We start from the raw sequence: 22,453 nt of genomic DNA, 5'->3' as shown, positions 1-22,453 counted from the left end.
CAGGGGTCGGGTCCTCACTCCAGCGGGTGATGTCACCTTATCAGCGCTCGAGGCTGGCGATAAAGGGATCAATGCAACCTCAGCCGCCTCCCCGCCACAGTGCTGGGCTGCAGACACAATGTGCGGGGCCCCGCGTGCTCCTTCCCCAGCGGGAGGGTCGTGCGGCACGGCCCCGCGCAGCGCCGGGGCTGGGAACAATAGTGGCCGTGGTGGGCGATTCCTGAAAATCATGTGCTCACCCCAGCCACGGCAGAGGCAATTTGTCAAAGTCCCATTTTTCTCTCCCTGATAAGATAGGGCTCATGGAGTACAATAATGCCTTCCTGAGATACAATTGTGGCTCTTCTAGCATGCACATGCAGAGGGGAGGCTAATTTTGGCCTCACTGGGCTAGCGGAGGGTGAGGGGGGCTCTGCATGGGGGCTAGGATAGCCCTGGCCTGGGGAGGGCAGGGTCATGCTGCCAGCCACACCGCTGCAGGTGACCCATCTTGGTCCTTGGCATGCTCTGCCCCTGTGGCTTTGGGAGCACTTTGCTCCTGCCCTGCTTCATTTCCCCACCTGCCAAGGCTCAGTCACACTGTCCCCACCGAGCACAGTACTGGGGGCACAGTGTGCAGGGACACTGATGTCCCCAGCCTCCCTGATGGGCGTCCTGAAAGGAATCACAGCCACAGGAGAGCCAGCATGAGTCACTTCGTGGTCATGCAGCAGGTGCATGCTGCATGGGGATGTGGTGCTGCATGGGGATGCAGTCCCTCCTGCCCCGTGTAGGTGTCTGGTGCCTGCAGCCATGCCCTCGTCCCCGCTGTCCTAGCCACATACCACAGGCAGGTCCCTCTGCAGGCAATCTCAAAGAAAGTGCAATAAATGGCACCACTGGCAAAATCAGGCCTTACAAAATCCCAGCCTGCTGGGGAGCTGTGCCTTTTAAATAACAACACAGAGGGTGCTGCAAGGAATCGGAGTGCGATATTTGTGGGTGTTGGTTCTGCCCTGCTCCTGGAGGGAGCTCCCAGAACCCATGAGCCCAGCGGCACATCCCTCTGGCACAGCTGACGTTTCCATTTTGGGGTATTGCTAAGGATGCATTTTCTGCACAGCTTGAAATCTGAGCATAATACTATCTTCATGAACCATATTCACTGGTCTGATAATGTGACCCCACAAAAGGTCAATGGAAAAGTTAATATAATTTATTGGCTGATTTAAAAAAATCTAATCATCTGTTTTTCCTTTTTCCTGCCCACCCCCCACCCGCACCCAGCGCCCTGCTGACATTTTCCAGCTATTCCCAAAACAATGGTGAGGGTGGGAATGCTCTGAGCAGGCACAGCTTTGGAGAGGGCTTTTCCTGAGGGGCTGCTGCTGCATCTTTCTGCTCCTGCTCCGGGAGGAGTGCAGGAGACGCTCCGGGCAAGCGAGGTGCAGATGAGGACACTGGCACGGGCAGGTCCAGGGCTACACCAGGGTGCCAACACCATCCTTGCCACAGGCACAGCCACTGGGTGAGGTCTCCATCGGCACGTGGCATGCTGCCTCTCGGGAGGAGGAGGATGCAGTGTGGCATGTAGGTGGGTGAACACCTTTGCACACGTGTGTGAGCAGTGGGAAGCGCTGTCACGCAAGCACCGTGTTTGCACATTCCTCCCTTGGAGTTTCCCAGCCACCACGAGCATGCTGCCACTCGCTCGCCCAGCGCAGGGGGTTGAAAGCCACAGGGAGCAGCTGTTTCAGCCCTTCGCTATTCACAGCCGCTTGTCTCCTCCTGCCCTGGAGCCTGCTGCTGTCTGCAGAGCCCTGGGAGGTGTCTGAAGCAATCCAGCAGCCAGGTGGCTGTTAGGGCATGACCTGTCCTGAGGAGGCAGGTGAGCTTGCTTCATTAGGGTGGAGCTGCAAAAGTAATTAGTCACTTCTTATGCTAATACCTTACAGATTCACGAGAAAGGACCCCAGAGGGCAAAGGATGGTGGAAAGGATCCAGCAGCTTCTTGTTCAGTGTGATGAGCAGCTGCTTGGAAGTGGAGGCTCTGGAGCTGCTGCCCTGCTGAGCCCTGGGAGGGAGAGCACATGGGTGGGGAAGGAGAGTCCAGAGCACTTCTGTGGGGCTGCTGGGTGCTGTCCTGGCGACTGCCCTTGCTGGCTTCTTGGCAGCCCCCCAGGCCTGGCTGTTACTGAGGAAAGCCCGGAATAATGCAGTGAGCCTGAGCAGTGTGGTGTGAAGAGCAGGAGGTGAGGGGTGGGTGGGTAACTTTTATTGTACAATTTCAGGAAAGCACAGTGAGCCTCAGACATGATCTGTTTTCTGTGAGGCTGGTTCGTGCGTGTCAGTGTGTGGGGCTGACTGCAGCCCCAGGCTCCCCCAGTGCAGCTCTGCTTCAGCAGCCACCGGGCAGGGTGCTCCTGGGGCGCTGCTGCCCCTGAGCAAATCCAGCCTCCCTGACTGGGGCAGATGGGGCTCACACATGGGGAAGGCAAGGGTTTGTGTCCCAGACCAAGGAGGAGGTGCTCCAACACCTCAGGCTCTGGCTCCCTGCACAGTTGTTGCTTGGAGCAGGCACGGCTTTCCTCCTGGTAGCATGGGGCAGAGGAGGCCTCCCAGCCTCAAGCTTTGCTGTAACAGCAAGGGCTGCCAGCTGCAAAGCAGTTTCCTGAGAAATGCTGGGAGAACAAGGCTGCATAAGTCATGTCAAGGCAGAATGGCCCAGGCAGGAGAGAGCCCCAGGAGGGCAGATGGGTACGGGCAGAGCAGCTGTGGCCATCCCATCGCCTCCTTGCTGCGCCAAGCCCTCTCCCTGCCCTGTCTTTAGCAGAGCTTAATTTAAGGTTGGATGGAGAATTTAGTCTGCATAAAGCCACAAAAAATGTTAGCAGTTTGTGTCCATTTGTAATTTTGGCTTAATTACTGCCAGTGAGAGAACATTGCCTTCTTGCCAGAGGCTTGCTTTCATCCTTACTTAGACACCGCGTATTTACCGTCTGGCAAAACTGTGGAAACACCACAAGTGTCCTGCAGCTGAGAGGCTGCTCTTTGTTGCATAGTTAAGCGCCTCAAATCTTCCTGCCTTGTGCCTTCAGAATCTTTTCAGAAATTTTTGGGGAATGCAGGCACAAAGAAACCAGTCTGTCTGTCTGGCGTGGCTCAAGAGAGTCACTTGGTGCTGGAGCTGTGGCTTCGGCCCGTGCTTACCGACCTGCAGCACACCCTCCTTGGGCCAGGGCCCAAGCCCTGCGGTGCCTCCATGGCCCAGTTTTTGGGCCCGCGGATTTCCTCTTGACAGCGTGGCTTGCCCACAGAGCTGCTGGTGGTGGGGAGAGCTCATCCCCGTGTGTCATGGCTCCATGGGCACCCACATCAAGGACACGGCATCGGTGTGCCCTGTGCGGGCACGGGCAGTGGTGAGGGGATGAAGGTGTCTGTCTCTGAAGTGGGGTGAGCAGGGAAGGCAGTGGAAACAGCACACCTGTTAATGGGTATGATTATGGTTAATAGGTCAGATTACGGATGCCCCTTGGAGCACCCCAGAAAGCTGATACCTATGCCTTCACCAGCAAGCAGCGTGGCACAGCAGGACCAGGCCTGTAGAGCAGAGGAGGGGCCGCAGGTATGTTCCAGAGGGTTTTACGTCTTGGACAGGCCCTAGCGTGGCTCCGGAGGCTGAGCTGCTTTAGCGCTTGCACCACATCAGGCAGGATCCTGGAGAGCAGCTTCAGGCTTAGCTCACCCAAAGGGAACCCAATTCTTATGCTCCATGGCTACTTTGATGTGAAGCAAAGCACGGTGCTAACTGGGCTGATCACACAACTTGCTTCAAAGACGTGTCCCTGGTCCAAACCAGCGCACTGGTGCACATGGACCCCTCAGGACTTGGTGGTCTCAGACCTGCTAAAAGAAAAATTCTCTGTCAGTGGTGTTGAAGTGAGGTGGGGCCTGGAAACTGTTCCACCTAAAAGGGAAATTAGGAAATCCATGCATCTGCAGTAATTCGACATAACCAAGAGGCAGAGAAATCCCCCCAGAAGCTGATGGGGTGGGAGCACTTTGGCAAGGATCAGCTTTCCTCTAGCCTGCTTCCTCCCCTCTGCTCCTTCCAGCTTTGGGGCTGCACGGGAGAATGTAGGAGCGATGGTAAGGAAGTGAGGACTCGGCTTCTGTCGGTGCAAGATCAGCTCTCAGCAGCAAGTGTCACAAGGCACAGAGTGAGGGCTTGGACGGGAAGAAACCCTCTGCTGCTGTGGGAGGTCACGGGCAGCCACGGCCAGGCTGGAGGTGACCCTCATACAGCTGTGTTTCTCCCTGGGGCTGCAGGAGGGCCCTGAAATGCCACTTTGCACAAATGCACAAAGGAGGGCTGCAGTGCTGTGAAGTTCCGTCCACAGGAGGCTTCAGGAGGGAGTAGTAGAAGATGACAATATGGTGTAGGAATGCTATCATAACAACCACGAGTTGTGTGTACGGTGAGGGTGCTGTTTCAGGTTATATTTATATGGTAATTTTGCCAGGATTATGAAACTGTGCGCCATTGCTCATGGATAGTGTGGCAATCATTTCTCTTGGACCACACTGTAAAAACCATATTCTGGGTCCAGCCACAGCGGCGGTCAGGAGATGCCTCTTAATTTGCCAGAAGAGGGATATTCTTGGTTTAAGCTCTGTGTTAAAACTCTGGATAAGCCATGGATACCAAACTTCCCCTGCTTTGCCCCCATTACAATTGCTGTTAGCATAGCACTAGAAGGGGGATTTGTGCTTGATTCCCCAATGGGCAGGAACGGGAGCTGACCCCTTGCCCTTGATTTCAGCTCACTCCATCTTCTCAGCACGTGCCTACCCCTGTCTCATGTCCTCTCTGAGCAGCTCCTATCAGAGGTGGACAGGGGTGCAGGGACCTTCATCCTGACCCAGGGCAGCAGCAAGGGCTTCTGCTTCTCCGCGGCTGATGTCAAAGAACAGGCGGTGAAAGCAAGCGGTGCATGCACTGTCAGATATTTCTTCAAAGCAGTCATCAAATCCATTTTTTTTTTTTTTTCCAGCTCAATAGGGGAATTTTGCTATGACAAATATGTCTTGGAAACTGGGAATGCAAACAGCACTGGTTCAAAGACATTTTTCCAGTGCTGCAAAGCTAAAGCTGCTCATCACAGCATAGCTCTAACTGGGCTGAGTGGTAACAAGGATTGCATTCTTGCTTCATGCTAAGGGTATAAAAGCAAGGCACTAATTTGGAGATCTTGAAGAATGTGTCAGTGGTATTTCAGTAATCTAATGCTCTGTAGCCTGTGAAGGCTGCACAGTAACTGAAAGGAAATATATCTTTGTTTTTATTCACTTGGCTTTATTCCTAATTCACTCTTTGATGCCATCAGCCTCGGATAATACATTTTCAGAGATATGCTTGAAATTAAGGAAATGAGTCTGATTAAGTCCTTCAAACGTACTTTGAGGGAGAAATGTACAACAATAGAGGTATTAAAGGCCCCATTTTCAAGCAATTCTAATATGAAATCAAAACATCGTGCTGCTAGATAGTGAGGTCCATTAGCGGTGTGTGTGCATTCTTCAGCTGTAAAGCGTATCTGCTTTTCCAGTTGCGAAAGCTGCCCAAGAGCTTGAATTTTTCCTCTGTGCCGGGTGGGCAGAGGCAGGTTCATTTTGCAGTCGCTTCGCTTACAGCCAAATAATAAGTGCAAGAGTGCTTGCCCTTTGCTAAATGTACCCTCTTAGATAAAAGCGATGGTTTCTCAAGAGTCCTGCCTTTGAGGTTGGCCTACATTTTACCTATTTACTTGTTTGCTTTGGTATGTCTGTGCTGGCTTGGGTTTCCCTGTCGTGGGTGGAGTTTCCCTGCATTTACTGGAATACTTCTTAGTGAAGTCAGTAGCTGTAGCAGGACCTGCCAGGTCCCCTGGGCAATTTTTCCACGTGGCTGGGATACCTGCTACCAAACTGAACCTTCCTTCACAGGAGAAAATGCTGCAGCCTCTGCTTTGCTGCTGCTCTCACCAATGCTGCCACGGTGCCCTAAGATTTCTGGATGGGACAAGCCCTGTGCAAACCCTCGGGACAGCAGCATCCTCACTGGAGACACCTGGGTGTGCTCAGCACAGCAGCCCACGGCACAGCATGGTGCAGTCGTGGAAGCAAGAAAAGCTCTCACTGCCCACTTCCCTTGAGCTACAATGCAGGTCAGGCAAAGTCTGACTGTCCTGCTAGCTGAAAGACTTCTGCATTAAAGACAGAGACAGAAAAAAAACCAGGGACAAGTACCAGGAAAGCCAGTGACGTGCCCAGTAGCTGCAGAGGGGTTCATTTAAGGCTGTGGCAGGAACCTCTGGGGAGGGAATCGTCTTGGAAGCGCCTGAGCAGTGAGTTGGAAACAGGCACGGCCTCCCTGCTGCTTTCCATGGCAGGCCAGGGGATAGCAAGAGGAATGGGAGAGCACGATACTATTTGTTCTGTGTGCTATAAAAAGTGACTATTTAAGATCTTGTTCTAATAAATGGAGCGATGAATTCCCCTTTCACTGTGACTACTGCTGAAGACATGTGACTTATTAGATATGCTGCTGTTGTAATGGAAATTACTAGCAAGACTATTTAATCCGAGAAGAGCTGAATGTCTGGAGAAAGGGGAAAAAGGATAGGGTGACACGAGAGAAAAGAAAGGCCTCAGCTGTGACAATCTTGGGCACTCTGCACTATTTGCTCTTTAAGCTGTTTCTCAAGATCTTCTGGCAGAGAAGTGATAATAAATTGTTTAACAACTCAGACTTGCCAATTTAGTTTAAGGAGCTTTAAAAGGAGGCTTTTAAAGACTTGTGCCTCTCGACTGCTGATGACTCATCTTGTTGAACAGTAAAACCATAACTACAGATTGCCAGCCCCCATTTCACGGGACACTCTGTACACCTGGCTGTGCCTTCGGGAGCTGAGGCACTTGGCTGGGGTCTGATGTTCCCGTGCAGGTGCCAGATGTGCGTGGGAGCGCGGCCGCGGTGCTGCTGCCAGCCCGCTGACCTGGGGATCCTCGGCCAGCAGCGAGCCCCAGCCTGCCAGCAGCTGAGGTCAGAAAAAGCAAACAAAGGTAGGAAAGGTAGGAAGAGGCTTTCCTTGCCAGGAAAGTTCCATGGGAGGCCCTGCGGTTGTCCCCAGGGAGGACTGGGTGGCACGGGGCTAGCAGAGGTGTGTTTGCAGCCTCGGTGGCCAGCTGCATGCCCGTGCACTTGGGAGAAACCTTCCCAGAACCTACTCGGAGCTAAGGCACATATTTATACAGCCCTACCAGAAAAGGCAGGGTGGAACACGCTAACATATACACATTAAGGAGAGTGAATAAATAAACAGTAGGTTTTGATTTATTTTCTCTGCTATATCTTTGGATATCTTAGTTTTGGCACAGGATGGATTTTGTATACCAATGTGATCTCCAGTTAGTCTTTTGTGTTTGCTGATTTAGAAATCATGCACAAAGGAGAAAAAACCTCACAAATGTTCTTAAAGCAAAATGCTTTTTATTCTCTGTGCTGCAGAAGCACATAAACCTAGCTGGCCCCTGGCAGCTAGGCGCTGTACAGCAGGTAACGCTGACATCTCTGCCCTCAAGAATCCGCAGTTTAAGATGAGAGATAACAGGAGATAAATTCAGACTGGGGAAACGTATAAAATACGATCAGTCAGCCTGAGGAAGGGCACTCACTGAGCACCATATATCTTCTTGGCATCATTCAGCACATCCACTCAGGGACACCATGCACCTGCTGCGTGGGGATCTGGCTGGGAAGGGAGCGATCGAGATGTTGCATGTGGCAACTCTTCTAGTTGCAGGAGTTGTAAAGGAGCCAGTGAAACAGTTTTGTTGGGTCCTGCACCCAGTTCAGATCCACCAGAAAACATGTTTGGGTAGAATATATGTGCCTATGAAATCCAAATAGTCATGGGAAAGCTTTTAAGAAAGGCTGCTGGACTTGATTTAAGCAGGCTGACAGAGCTGCTTCTGTCCTCCAGCCTCGGGCTGCTATTGTGTTCCCACATTTTTGAGCGAAGTCTCGAGGAATTATGCTGGCTGTAAATGGACATAAAGTTTCTAAAAGCTGTGACAGCACTGCAGTGTGTGCTCTGGATCGGTTCCTTGTGTTAGCAAGTCTCACAAAGGTGAACTGAGCAGCGAAAAACTGTTATTTCTACTGTGTGTGTGGTTTTTTTTCTCCCTCTTTTTTTTTTTTTCTACCAAGTTGAAGACCTGATGCTTTAAAAGAACTGAACACAGTGATCTCTTGGTAATCCATAACTCAATTTGTCCTGTGACCTGTCTCTTTCCTAGAAAAAATGTAGCTAGCAGTGCTGCTGGAGAGCTGAGCTTGCCAGGCATCTGCAGTGCTCCAAACCAGAGTAATGCCAAGGGAGCTGGAGAGCAGCTGAAACAGCTTGAGGAGATGGGTGGAGGGAACAGGCCAACCACAAAATTAATCTTTGAATTAATAAAAGCCTGCATGGTTTGAGGTTTGTGAAGCAATAAACAAGTTCAAATTTGCCAGAGACTGAAAAAGAAAAGCAATTAGGTGTAAGGGAAACCTTCTAATGTGGATCAAGATAATATGCTGGAATACGCATTGGGTTGAAAAAAAATGATGAGACGTTTACCTTTAATTGAAAATGACTACAGGAATTTTGATGAACATGTTAAAGTATGTATCAGAGCAAATCTTTTTACTCTTATTACTAATAGGGAATGACGGAATAAGAGCTTCTGTTTAATAGCAGTAATAACTTCATAATATTTTTCCTTTGAGTCATACGGTAGGCTCTTTCACCAGCCAGTACTTAGTCCAAAAAGTATCTTAGACTTTTCCTCATCACAGCCTCATTTCTGGGTATGTGTGGATGAATGTCTGCTACTCCCATTTATGTGTGCTGCCTCTGGTTTTCTCTGAATATCCCAGCAGAAGAGCACCCATTTTGGTGCTCCTGCCTTCATGTGACTGTTTTGGCAGTGCCACGTAGCTGCCTCTTGCCCCATGCCCTCCCTGCAGCCTCGGTAGCACTGCCGCTCACTGCACGGCCCAGGAAGAAGGGCAGCTTCGTCCTGCTCTGCCAAGCCAACGCGAGGAGAAGACTGGCTTTGCGTGAGATGCGATGGGAGCTGTGTAACAATGTTTGGGTAAGCTACAAAGGCAATGCAAACAGCTGTGAGTGCACACACAGAGGACACAACAGCCAGCTTAGGGAGATGCTGTGCTGCGCATCGCTCTCTGGAAGTGACCACAGTTTGGTCTGTTTGCAATGTGCTGAGTGACTACTTCCACCAGGCACCACGTGTTTAGGAACTCAGTGCTATAAAAATGCCAAATTTGCAAGGCTAAAAGCAGTTATGAATAAGGGAGAGTCTGAGGAAATGCTTCAATGCAATCTAAATGGAAACTGGGGGAGTTCTTCACAAATGTGTTATTAGATGACTCAGACCCTCACCGTTTCAATGTCACAAAAGGAGACTTTCTGGTTTTAAAATAAAACAAAACATCCTCCTTAAAAGGGGAGGTGTAGGCAATAATAATGAATTAAATATAGTTGAAAATTTGGAAAGCTGATAGCACTGGGTAGATCAATGATCTGGAAAGAGGGGTAATTAATTAGGGGAATTCAGTGAAAATATAGATGGCCAATATGATTGATCCCCACCCAGTGGTGAGAAAAGCCGAAATTATTCAATAAGCTTTTCTGTTCTTCATTTGGAAAATGAACAGAATGGTGTCCCCATATCTAACAGCAGTATTTTTCTCTTCCAGGCTGTATGAAGAACTGGTTAATAACCATCCATAAAACCAGAGCTGGAAAACTTGCACATGGAAGTATTTTTAAAATTGCCCAACAAGGTCATCAAACCTTTAATACTGATTTCTCAGCAAATACCATGTCACTGAATTTCCAGAGATTCAGGGGAAATAACTGTTGAGTCATTATCCCGAAACAGTAACTGCCATGTCCTAGGTAAGTGCTAACCAAAACTTGGCTAATCTAACCCCAATCCTTGGCAAAAGCAATAAGGAGGTTGATGAAGTATGCGGCCAACGCAGAATTAAACTGCAACATTTTCTGTGAATGCGTTGACTCCAGAAATAATGTTTTTAACTTTTCTTGGTGAGAAGTGCTGAATGTAGGAAGATGATCATTCTGACTTGAGTCAAACCAGTTCAGTATTACAGCTAATTTTGGGCGGCTGCCGAAACAGGCTCTTTTGTTTCTCCCATTCTTTTCCTCTTGTTCCCTTAAATAGTGGTCATGCGCCTGCAACTCTCAGCCAACTCAACTCTCTCAGCCAACAGAAAACCATCCCTTTTCCACATTTTATTGGCAGGTTTCTTGTTGGCTCACCTTGCTGGGCTGACTCATGTGGGGGCTGTGTGAGAAGCACCTTGAGTGTGCCACCGCAGTGATGCGATGGGCTCAGGTCATTTACCCTATGGAACCTGCTCTGGCTGCACGCTGTAAGATGCAATGCTGACCGATCCCCTTGGTCTGCAAGGAAGGAGAACTGCTGGAAAAAAAGTGTACTGTGTGAAACTATAGATCCTCGTATGGCTTACAGACCCCTCAGTGATTTATGGTGCTCCTCAGAATCTTAAACTGATGCACCTGGAAAATGAACCCGGAGGTGCACTTAGTGAACACACCGGTGTTTATAGATGAGCTGGAAGCATTTAGAAATGGTTCTGGTACAGCACTTGGAATGATGCACACGTTGGTGGGGCAGTAATCAAGAGCAGGTCAGCTCAGCCCCACAGCTGGCTGAGTGTATCTGAGCAGTACACACATCTGACGGAGTTAAGCACCGGCTTCTAGGAACCCAAACAGAGCACACGAACTTCAGTCGAGCGTGTTGCCGCGAGCAGTGACACGGAAAAGGGCTGCCTGCGAGGACAGACACGCTGCTCGGGCACCGCTACGCTGGCAGATAAGCCTATCGTGAGGTGGCTGCTGGCAGCAGCATGGTAGGATGGGTTATTAAAGGCAGGCGTGTGTCTGGAGGCACGTGTGGAAGCAGAGAGATACCAGCCCTTCACACTCCTCTTGGGATCCGGCCAGCAGGACCTGGGGCTGGTTTCCCAAAGCGCTGGGGTTTGGCTGTCCCCTGGACATGCTGCCAGGCTCCTCTGCAGGTGGTGTCTGTGGGCTTTCGCAGGGCTCTCCCCACGGATGACCACCTCCGACGGGGCGATTTTCCGTGGGCCGTTTCCCTCCTCTCCCTCAGCGCTCTCCAACAGCCTTGCGGCCACACGTGCCTTTAGGGACGGATATTTGGCAAGTGGCAGTGTGGTTTTAGATGCTATCGGCCTAGCAGCTGGAGGCAAGAACGTGCCGGGCCTGCAGGACCACACAGCTCCCTGCAGCCTGACAGCGAGGCCCACGGGAGCTGGGATCGCCTTCGCCCGGCTCTGCCAGCCCGTGCTGGGAACGGCACCGGCACTGCTGTGGGCATGGCAGTGCCCGAGGGATGTGGTTCGGTGGTGGTGGTGGTGGCAGGGGTTGTGGGATGGGATGGCCTTGGAGGTCTGTTCCCACCTCAGTGATGCTGTGAGACCCCCAGCCCAACATCAACGGTTCTGTGACTGCCCCCCCAGCCCAACCCTAAAGATGCTGTGACCTTAATGGCTCTGTGAGCCCAACCCTAGTGGTTCTCTAACCCCCTCAGTCCCACCTGGGCTAATTTAATGATGCTATGAGCCCCCTCAGCCCAACCTTATTGGTTCTGTGACGCCCCCGCCCAACATGAATGGCTTTGCGAGCCCCCCAGTCCAACAGTAATGGTTTTGTGACCCCCCCAGCCCCATTTCAGTGATGCTGTGCCCCCCCCAACCCAACTTAATGATGCTGTAGCCCTCCCCAGCCCAACAGTAATGGTTCTGTGACCCCCCTGGGCCAATTTAATGACACTGTGAGGCCCTTCAGCCCAGCCTTCGTGATGCTGTGACCTCCCCCCCCCCAAGCCCAAACTTCTTGGTTCTGTGAAACCCCAGCCCAACATTGATGGCTCTGCGAGTCCCCCAGTCCAACATTAATGGTTTTGTGACCCCCCCCAGCCCCACCTCAGTGATGCTGTGACCCCCCCATCCCAAACTTATTGGTTCTGTGACCCCCCCAGCCCAACATTAATGGCTCTGCGAGTAACCCAGTCCAACATTAATGATTCTGTGACCCGCCCTGGACCAATTTAATGATGCTGTGACCCCCCCAGCCCAACCTTATTGGTTCTGTGACCCCCCAGCCCAATTTAATGATGCTATGAGCCCCCTCAGCCCAACAGTAATGGCTCTGTGACCCCCCCAGTCCAATATTAACAATGCTGTGACCCCCCCAGCCCAACCTCCGTGATGCTGTGCCCCCCCCAGCCCAACATTAATGGCTTTGTGAGCCCCCCAGTCCAATGTTAACGATGCTGTGACTCCCCCAGCCCAACCTGCTTGGTTCTGTGCCCCCCCCAGCCCATCATTAATGGTTCTGTGGCCCCCAAAGCCCAACATTAATGGCTCTGTGAGCAACCCAGTCCAACATTAATGATTCTGTGACCCGCCCTGGGCCAATTTAATGATGCTGTGACCCCCCTCCAGCCCAACCTTAATGGTTCCATAACTCCCCAGCCCAATTTAATGATGCTATGAGCCCCCTCAATCCAACCTTAATGGTTCTGTGACCCCCCAGCCCAACATTAATGGCTCTGTGACCCCCCCAATCCAATACTAACGATTCTGTGACCCCCCCAGCCCAACCTCCATGATACTGTGACTCCCCCAGCCCAACCTTCTTGGTTCTGTGCCCCCCCCAGCCCATCATTAATGGCTCTATGAGCCTCCCAGCCCAACAGTAATGGCTCTGTGCCCCCCCCAGCCCCATTTCAGTGATGCTGTGCCCCCCCCAGCCCACCATTAATGTTTCTGTGCCCCCCATCCCCACCTTGCTGCTCCTGTGCCCCCCCAGCCCCAGACCCCCCCAGTGGCTCCAGGCCCTGCACCCCCCCCCCGGATCCCCCCCATCCCTAGCCCCGCCCTCTCCCTAAGCCCCGCCCCCTCCCCTCTCCCTCTCCCTCCCTCCCTCCCCCTCCCCTCGGAGGCCCCCCCCCCCCCTCCCTCCCCTCCCTTCCGGCGGGCGACACCGGCGGCTCGGGGTCGCGTCACTTCCGGCCCCCCCCGTCCCGTCCCGCTCAGCGCGTGCAGCCGGCTGGCGGCGGGGCCCGCTCGCGCCTCACGAGGCAGCCGCGGGCGGGGCGGGGAGCGCCGGGCCCGGGCCCGGACCCGGACCCGGTCCCGGTCCCGCGGGGGGCCGCCGGCATGGGGCTGAGCTGAGGCGGCGCCGGTGAGTGCTGGGGGGGGGCGGGCGGGAGGGAGGGCGCCGGAACCGGCACGGGGCCCGCTGGAGAACCCGGCCCCGGGGGGAGCGCGGAGGGCCCGGCGCTGAGTCAGGCCCCGCCGGGCACCCGGCATCATCCCCCCCCCCTCCCCCCTCCGTGAGGCGTCTCCCGCGTTTGTGCGTTTTGAAGCCCCGCAGGCGGCTCTGGGGCGCTCAAGGTGACGAGGAGGAAGCTCCACGCCTGCAGCGTGGCTCGCGAGCTGTGCCCGCAGGTGCTGCGGGTGCTGCTGTGCTCCCCGAGGCAGCCTCCGGCAGCACGAGGTGGCTGGCATCTGAAAGCGTTGATGGGTTGTCCGTGGGTCCGGCTGTGCTGCTGTCCATCTTCCCTTAATCTCTCCTTATTGGGAATTTTCTTCCAGTTCTGGGATTTTTCAGAACACGTTCTTTGCTGTAAATGCTGCCCAGAACTGTAAGCGGTTTTCCCAGCTGGTGCGATTAAGATTAAGTTTCATTGAGCCTATTTATCCCTCTGACTGTATTTTTTGCTTTAATTGTAGGTGACTCAGCCATTGTATGAGATTTGTCCACACACTGGCTCTTCAGACAGGTTAGCTACATCTTTCTGCCATCGGTCTCATCATATTTGGAAGAATTGCTGCTCTTTTCTTCTATTAACGTAAACCTGTCTTCCCTAAGGTATTGTGTTATCTATTGCAGAACACTGAATTTCTGAACCTCTGGAGAAGCAGCTTCTTTGGCGTTATTTAAATGCAGTGTATGGAACAAACCAGGCCACTAAACTCAGTGTCCACGTATCGGTGTCATAGGTGACAGCAGCAGACCTTGACTGCGTGTACACTGAGGAAATGTTTGTTTGTCGTGGTACGTGGCACGGCAGCAGGGCTCCATGCAGCTGGTTTTGTACGCTGCTTTTTCTCTCAGTGAACTGTGGACGCAGCGTTACAGTCTTTGGTGAACACAAGCCATGTAAACCTAGAAACAGGGATTGATTGGAAAATTTATTAATGTTGGTCTAACTCATGAGTTCCAAGAAACGTGCTGATAAGATGGTTTAGTGGAATACCGGTGTTGTGTATTAGCAGCAGTGTAGTCACCTGTGGGGAAGAACACGAGAACAGCGGCTTCTGACAGCTTGGGATGTTCCAAAGTGAGCGCCTAGGTCAGCTAGGGAAAGCCGATGTGATCGGAATTACTTGGCTTCTGCAGTGCTTCAGAAAAAGGGTGAGGGACATGTTGTGGTGCTGATGTGAGGGACAGAGAAGTGGTTCAGAAGACCAAGTGCAATGTGGTACAGCTCAGGGCATGCTGCAGGCCTTTCCTCATGTTCTTGTTCAAGCTGGTACTACGACTGAAAATGAAGCTCTTGCCTTGGCAGTTTTTTGTACCTCTACGCTCTGCCACCCGAAGTGTTCTGTGCAGCCCAAGCACAAAGCAGGAAGACTTTCCTTGCCACAGATAACTTGCAGCAAGTCATGTCTCCAAGATCAGTCTCTGAAGGAGCAGCATGTGTTTTTTTCAAGCTTTTTCAGAGCAAGTACTGACGTAACATGCCATTAACCTGCAGTGAGGTGGTGATACTGACCTGGTGAGGATGGGGAGGTAGCCATCATCTGCTAGTTCTTAGTGGCTGGAGTTCCAGCTTCTGCTGCTCGATGTTGTGCTGCAAGTCAGTGTCGAACTTTCCAGTTACACTTTCTTTTGCTCAGCTTCCATATCTCTAATCTTTATCTCATCTCTAATTCTCAGTTAAACCCTTCTATTTAGCGTGTAATTTGCTGCTGCGTGTTTTTTCCTTTTTGATATGGCTCCCTTTCTGTCTAGGTTAGTGTCTGCTGAAGTAAAAAGCAGTTTCTAGGCTAGACTGTTCGAGTGGTATGTTTTTATTGTACTCCTGTGCCTTGCTATTACTAGTTACGCCTTTTGACTCGATGTTGCTTGGATTCCTAAAGTGCTCCAATTTCCATGGTAACTGACTGTCTCCGTCTTTTAGAGAAACTCTGTCCAACTTCACGAGCGTATAGGGTATTACATTTGGATTTAGCCTGATGAGCTGTGTTCATCCCTTTCTAGGCTTGTATCTGCTCAGCTTTCATCTCCTTCAGAACCTCTTGCTGAGCTTCTGGCTGCCTGTCTCCCTTCTACCTACCTCTCCATTTATACCTGCTCTATCTGAGGTCCCACAAAGCTGTGAGATGTTCACTTCGGTTTCAGCTCAAGCTGACCCTCCATGCCACAAGAAGGAAAAAGAAACTCCATGAAAGAGGTCCAGTGACCCTGCAGACCGTCTCCGGCAGAGCTGCTGGACAGCAGCTGCTGGCTTCCTGAAAGCCTTCTGGCAGTGGTGCTGTTCGGGGTTCTCTGCTTGGTGTTTTCAGTAGCACCCTCCAGACTGAGCTTATCATGCTCTCACCCTATACTTTTTTTTTTTTGTTAATTGCCTTCTAGAATAACTGTTTTTTTTTTTTTGTTCTTTTTTTTTATTCAGCCCTTCTCCTCCAGAGAGGGCTGGATGTCTGGGGCAGGCACTAATCCATCTCTAACTAGAAGATGAAGTGAGGAGTCTGAGCAGGGCCCCGCCAGGATCAGCATGGGGGAAGTTGCATCATGATGGCTGAGTAAGATTGAGAAACTTCATATTTCAGGCCTCCTCATGGCCAGCACGCCATGTGACAGGCATGATGCATCAGGCAAACAGTTTTGCTGAGGTCCTAATGAATCCTTTAAAAAAAAAAAAATGTATTGATGAATTTTTCAGAAGAATTTTTCTCGTTTGCCTCAAGGAGGTGGTGTCTCCGCTGTCTTTTGTGTGGAGTATGAGGTAGCCAACAGAACCTAGACTTAGAGTGGCATAGATCCAAGTTCTATTTATTCTAGGGGCATTCTGTGGAAAAACTTTTTTATTGTTAAAGCCAGGTCAAAGTGGGTTGCCCATGTCACAGAGGCAATCTGTACTAGAACAGGGGATTGATGTGGAAAAACCAGGTATTCATTAAGCATATTAACTGTTGGACCCTTGTTCCTTTTTTTTTTTTTCCTGGAAACCTTCAGATACTGTTTGCTTTATTTCTGTAAATGCCAGCAGTAGATTACTTTGACTTAGCTTGTCTAAAGTTGGTTGTAGGAATCTGTCCTTCTGGCGTGCAGAATTTCTGAGTTGAGAGGTGTACTTAAGTGTCCTTATCAGAGTTTGGAGAGAACTGTTTAACACTTTCCTCGTTAAATGTCTGTCTGGTATGAGCCTGCCAGTAGCTGGTGTGGAAGGAAGAGATTGCATTCCTTTAAGAATGTTGTGAAAGAAAGTCCTTTAAGTAATTCTTATAAAACTTTAACTTCTGGGAACTAGAGAAATGGAGTTCCTCAGATTTAATTTCCTCAATTTTCAAACAGTGTCAGTGTAAAGTGCAAGTAAATGCTTCTTCAGCATAGTTAGACTCAACTTTTGAATTACTTAGAAATTTGCACTGGGGAATGGAGTGAGTGTGCACTTTCTTGGCTGGAGACGACAGCAGCGTGGCGTATAGTATGGGCAAGTCTGCCGTGGACCTGTAGGCATGGTGGTGTGCCAATTAATACATTTTGGGTTCTTTCCGTGGGGAAGGAAACCCAGCGATCTGACTGCTGCTTGAATCTGGCCATGTTTATCATGGTAGAGTTAGTACAAAAGAAATCTTAATTCAAAAATCAAATTGCCTAAGTAGATGTTTTAAAAAATATTTGAAATAGCAGTAAGGCTGAAGTGTTTCCCTTTCACTGTTATACAATGAGCTAAATATAGTTTTCATTCATAAAAAAGCTATTTCCTTTGTTAAGTAATCTGCTTAGCAGAGAACAAATGTTCAGTTTGTAGTAAACTGTAGTTGTATTATAGCCTCAAGTCTGACACCTTTATTCCTGAGTGAAACAACACTGCAAACTTTAATCTTTGGTAGCCGAAAGGCAGCCTTAAATAACAAAGGATAGGTGTTTCACTCTTCCTGCTTGGGATTTATGAACGAAGGATGTCTACACAAAAATCTGAAGTGCTGTGTGTTGTAGCTCTCTTTCTTATTTAAACAAGGAAATTTAACCTTCAGCACCTTCTGCGTGGAGCCCTGTGCATGGGCTTGGCAGTGTGTCCGTGGCTGGGCAGTCCAGCTGCTCGCTCTGAAGTGGTGCAGTGTCAGCGTGTTCATAATCCTGCCTGTTTTACCAGAAATAGCTGCACTTGGGATTCATCTTCTTTGCATGGATCATGTATTTTGTCTTTAAATGAACTGAGTTCTTTTTGTGGTTCTGATTTATTAGAGTCGTGGCATTGCATTAGTCATCTTACAGCAGCTCTTTGGAAGAGCACCAGGTACTGGAAACTGTAGCAAGTCCAATCCTTCTTTAGTTGGATTGGGATTTTGTGTAGTATTTACTACCTATAGACAGTCCTCCAAACCAAAAATACCCGGTTCTGTTTCTTTTTTGGCCTTTATCAAAGTTCTGTAATGTGTTTCCAGTTTAGAAGGTACATACAACAACAAAAATGGCAACTCCTGTAGATTTTAGTGTACCTAAAGGATGTAAAAATGAAAGGTGATAAATGACAACGGTATGAAATCAGAGCTCGTGATCCTTATAAAGGGTAGAAGACAACAGCAAAATGGAAGGAGTTTTGAGAAATTGAAAAAGTAGTAAGACTGACTTTTAGCTTTTTCTGACTTCGAATGCAAGAAAAATTGTATGTAGAAAGAGAAAGTAAGTTGCACTGTAAAGAACATTTAGGATTTGATCATAAGAATCAGTGGGGACATACTGGAAAGGCCAAAATGCAAACGGAGTAGCGACTAGCAAGAGGCATAGAAGCCGGCAATGTTCTTGTAAAAGTACACTTTTAGTAGGAGGAAGATTGGAAAAATGTGATCTTGATTAAGTGGAGAACTTAGAGATGTGCAGAAGATGCAAACGTTTAAGGTGCTCATTGCCTAATTTGCTTGTCCTCTTTAACATAGGTTCACACAGGTGGATAATCTTATTAATACTTGTATGAATACTTGTGATTTTGCACTGGAGAGTAATTCTCTTAAATGGTTCTACATCAGCTGACCATGATAAGCTTTACTGTAAAATTCTTAAAATGACTCAAAAAAGCTCAATAAATGGTAAAAGATTACCTAGAAGTACTCACAAGTACTAAAAATCTGGCAAAGGACGAGTCTTCAGAGACTTAGAATGGAAGAGAGCTGAAGAAGAGCTGGAAGTCTGAGAGTTCACTTGATCTCAACTAATGGAAAAAAACTGGGATAAATAAGCAAACATGTTTTCAAGTTCTTGGAAGATAAGTAGAAGAATAGCAGCATGGACTTATTTGTGGGAGAATAATTACATCAAGGGCTAGTATCTTTTTATTTCAGAGCAGAAGGCTTTGTGGGTAGAAGCATTGCCAGTCTTGATTTATTTTTTTTTTTTGACAAAGATTTTCCACATCTTAATGGCCTCGTAAGTAAATGGAGGCATGATCTGGAGGAAAGTAGTTTAGGGAAAGTGTAAAATTGGGTAGGTGATTCTATTCACAGAACAGTAATTAATGATTCAGTGTTGAAATAAGGGTTACGTTGAAGGGTTCTGTCCTGGATACAGTTGCCTTTAATGAAAGCATCAGTCAACTGGCTGATTAAGCGCGCTTATTAAATTCTGAGGGACTGTGTGTTGGAAGATGTGATGAGAGTTCAAAATTACCTGAAAAATGGGATGAAATTCAATAGGGACAAATGCAGACTACTGCATTTAGGCAGGAATTATCAGCTGTGCAAATGCAGAGTGAGGAATAACTGGTTAGATACTAGAAAAAGGACCTGGGGGTGTACTGGATCACAAGTTGAACATGAGTCAGTGTCACACTGCTTTCAGAAAAGGCAGATATCGTGCTGGGATGTTTAAACATGAGTATTGTCAGTGAGATGTAAAGCTGAAATCCCTCGGCTTTGTTTACTGTTGGTATAGCCTCGGTGTGCACACAGGATCTGTTTCAGGTGCCAAAATTCAAGAATTTGGAGCACTTGGAAAGAGTTCAGAGAAGAGAAATGCAAATGATCAGAGTTTGAGGAAACAACTTCGTAAAGATGGAAGAAAATCAGTTATTTTGCAGGAGATGAGGAGGCTAAGGGGGGTGTAACAGAATTAAAGTATTTTAAATTTATAAGAAGGAAATGCTGTTTTCTGAGGCTGTTATGGACAGGTTGTAATGAGATTACATTTGCTCGGGGAAAGCACAGATTATGCTTTTAGCTTTTCTACAGGAAAATAGTACTTTGAGAAGTCTATTATTTATTATTGGTGGCCATTAAGAACAAGCTAGTATGTGTTGGGAAAGGCAGGTGTAGTTGGGTTGGGTTGGGGAATAGACCAGGCTCTCTACGGCTGTACTTTTTACCCCACTTTAAAGGATTCCAGTTTTAGTGTGTGTTGAGACTAGGAGACGAAAATGCAGAGGATGCTTTTTGTCCATCATGCAACATGTATGCTTTTGTGGTCATACAAAGTGAGTTTAGACCTTGCAGATGTTTTGATGGCTGGACCACGCTGCTCAGATCAGTGGAAAGATGCTGTGCTTCATGTCACTACGTGCAAATGGAGTAATGGAGTAGGTGCCCTTGTGCTGGCAGGAGGTTGTCTGTGGTAGAAGCTCTACAGCATAGGAGTGTGTGTCTGTCACTTCAGTGCAGTGGAGCTTTGAGAAATTTTCAGTTATTCTGGAAGTCTCAGTAGCTTCAAATTACTGCTTTAGACTGAAATTGTAGTCCTAGTGCATAACCGTCGCTAGGAAGGTCCAGCTTTGTCTTTGGAGATCTTTGAAGGACACGTACTTCAGTACATACACCAGTAGAGGAAGCCTCAGTGAGGACAGATAACTTTCAAAGCAGGAAGTCCAACTGCCAGCAGAGCAATCCGAAGTATTGTTATTCTCATGCACTCTTAGAATTGCTTTAGACTGCTTGCAGTAGAGTTCACGTCAAAACAAAGGATCCAACTAGTCTTCTTTTGGTGACTTATTCTTAAGATAACTGGAATGTATGGAAAAGTGAATTTAATCCTATGCATTTTGGTATACTACCGTGCCTCCACATCAGTAAATACAATTACAGTCACATCATATCTCCAGCCTTTAGATCTGCCAGAGTGATTGGTGTTAAGAGCAGCAAGAGTTTATATTCTGGAGGACAAATTTAATGCAGTAATAGACACCAGGAGCGGAAAGTTCAATGATGTAGTTGAGGGTTGGCCTCCAATAATTGAGGTTGTATAGTATATTGCAGTTAGATTGCATTACTTATCTCTAGTACTGCTTGTCGTTTAGGAAGGAAGAAAATGTGTAAATGGTGACTGAAATGCTGACATCAATAGTGCTCCAGATGTGATCTGTTCAAGGAGGATTTCTACTTTTAGGTAATTATGCAGGTTAAAAGTTAAATATTAATGGAAAGATGGCCCAAAGCTATTGCTTAGTGGAAGCAGCAGTTGTGAAGACCTTTACTGCCTGTCAGAATCAGTGCTGGGAAGACTGCAGCAATCTAAGGGAGATCAAGTGTCAGATTTTGCAGTCTGTTTCCATTTACAGGAGATGTCTCCCACTGCTGAGGTTGTAGAAATCATTCCCAAGAGGTACACGAGTACCATTTAGACTGAGTTATTTAAGGGCAGAGATGAAATGTATTGTAGTAGGCTTTTGTGAGTTCATTTAATTTCACTGATTGTAGAAGTCCTTCTCTGAGGGATAACCGTTCACTAAATAACTAAAGCTCTTCTGGGTTTGTAGGACTCTCTTTGAATGACTGGGACATAGTAGCTAGATGGACGTGGGCCAAAGTTTACATTACAGGCATGGCAGAGTTGAGTTTAATGTTACAGTCCCGCGCTTCTGTTCTCTTCTTGCCTTTGTCAAACTTAAAGTCTGTGGACAGAGAACATAACTCATCACCCTCTGTTTTCTCATCTTACCTCATATGGTACTTTTGTGAGTAAATCAATCATTTTCAGGAACTAAGCTGTCAGGTCGTATACGTTCTTGAGCATGAGAAAATACTCTTCTGTAGCTGTTTAGTCTCTGAATGAAACTGGTTTGCAGATTTTTCTGTTAAGTATTATTTTGGTTATTCAAACGAGGTAAGCTGTCCTGCTTGACATCTTAAAAGGTTGTGTCAAAGAACATAATTCAACTCTAATTTTTTTGATTGTTATATTTACAGTTTTAACAATGTTGTGCATAGTATTTCTATTGATTGGTGCGTTTGCACACAAGGAGGAGAGCTCTATCCATTGAAGCATTTCTGATCTAACTAAAGTGAATGTGGTACAAGATTAAGGCTTTATATCAGTTCAGTATGACTTGAAAATAAAAATGCACTTTCAGTAAACTTTAAAAACCCAGGTTTAGTTGCTTAAGTTTAACCTATTTGCATGGAAATACTTTCACTTCATTAAGGAAAAATCAGAAGGGAGTATAATTTGTTGTAATTTTTGTGAATTTGGAAGACACTGCACTTAGCCACGTAACCTGAACCTCAGGAATCTTAAATTGTACATCATGAACTTAGAAAAGTATGAAGAAAAACTTTGTCTTGTTCAGAAGGCTCAGTGGAGAGAACAGCAAGAGGTACTCAATTGTACTTAGGATTAGAAAGAAAATAAAAGCACTGAAGCAGTTTGCTTGCTTATAATGAACGTGACTGGTTCTCTGAATATCCTGTAGTCATACCTATGCCACCTAGATGTGCTTCTGGAGAAACAAAGTTTAAATGTCTAAACTTCTAAGGGAAGGTTCATCTGATGTAATTAGGTTTCACTTGGTCGTCTCCTTGAAATTTGATTCCAATGTTCTGATGTTACCCTCAAAAAATTTTCCAAGAATTCAGAGGAAGAGGGGGGAAAAAAAAAGTCATTGCCTCCTTTTACTGAGCATCCATACTACAAAAGCAAATACATCCCAGGGAAGTAGATACTCTGCACTGCACAATAAGGCGGCAGCCACCAGGAAAGGCTTGGCTCTTGGCACAGCCCCTGAGGGGAAATGCTTCCTTGAAAGGACCCATTGTTGCTGCATCTGGGTCTTCAGACTCCCAATTCTCTGCTGG

The 22,453-nt window shown here is 48.2% G+C and overlaps 1 protein-coding gene and 1 long non-coding RNA gene across 6 annotated transcripts in view; both read left to right on the top strand.

Moving 5' to 3' along the window:
- Nucleotides 1-1,706: 1,706 nt before the first annotated feature.
- LOC106015351 (uncharacterized) lies at nucleotides 1,707-11,809 on the top strand. 2 transcript variants are annotated; one of them, XR_011811458.1, is made up of 5 exons: nucleotides 1,707-2,231; nucleotides 3,493-3,604; nucleotides 5,965-9,156; nucleotides 9,782-9,983; nucleotides 10,351-11,809. It is a non-coding gene; the product is annotated as an uncharacterized lncRNA (long non-coding RNA). The 2 variants fall into 2 exon arrangements; XR_003499275.3 differs by having other exon boundaries at nucleotides 3,493-9,156.
- Nucleotides 11,810-13,207: 1,398 nt separating this feature from the next.
- The window catches only part of ATP13A3 (ATPase 13A3), a 55,893-nt gene continuing 46,647 nt past the window's right edge, over nucleotides 13,208-22,453 (top strand). For 3 of the 4 annotated variants that reach the window (XM_038183608.2, XM_038183605.2, XM_072042672.1), the window contains exons 1-2: nucleotides 13,208-13,343; nucleotides 13,895-13,944. The gene's annotated coding sequence lies outside the window, so the exon portion shown is untranslated. Of the gene's footprint in view, nucleotides 13,344-13,894; nucleotides 14,034-22,453 lie in introns of all 4 variants that reach the window. The other variant, XM_038183606.2, reaches the window with a different exon arrangement.

This window comes from Anas platyrhynchos, chromosome 9 (assembly GCF_047663525.1).
Source record: "Anas platyrhynchos isolate ZD024472 breed Pekin duck chromosome 9, IASCAAS_PekinDuck_T2T, whole genome shotgun sequence".
Taxonomy (NCBI): domain Eukaryota; kingdom Metazoa; phylum Chordata; class Aves; order Anseriformes; family Anatidae; genus Anas; species Anas platyrhynchos.
Note: the sequence above shows the minus strand (reverse complement) of the source record. Positions and strands in the feature narration are given on the sequence as shown.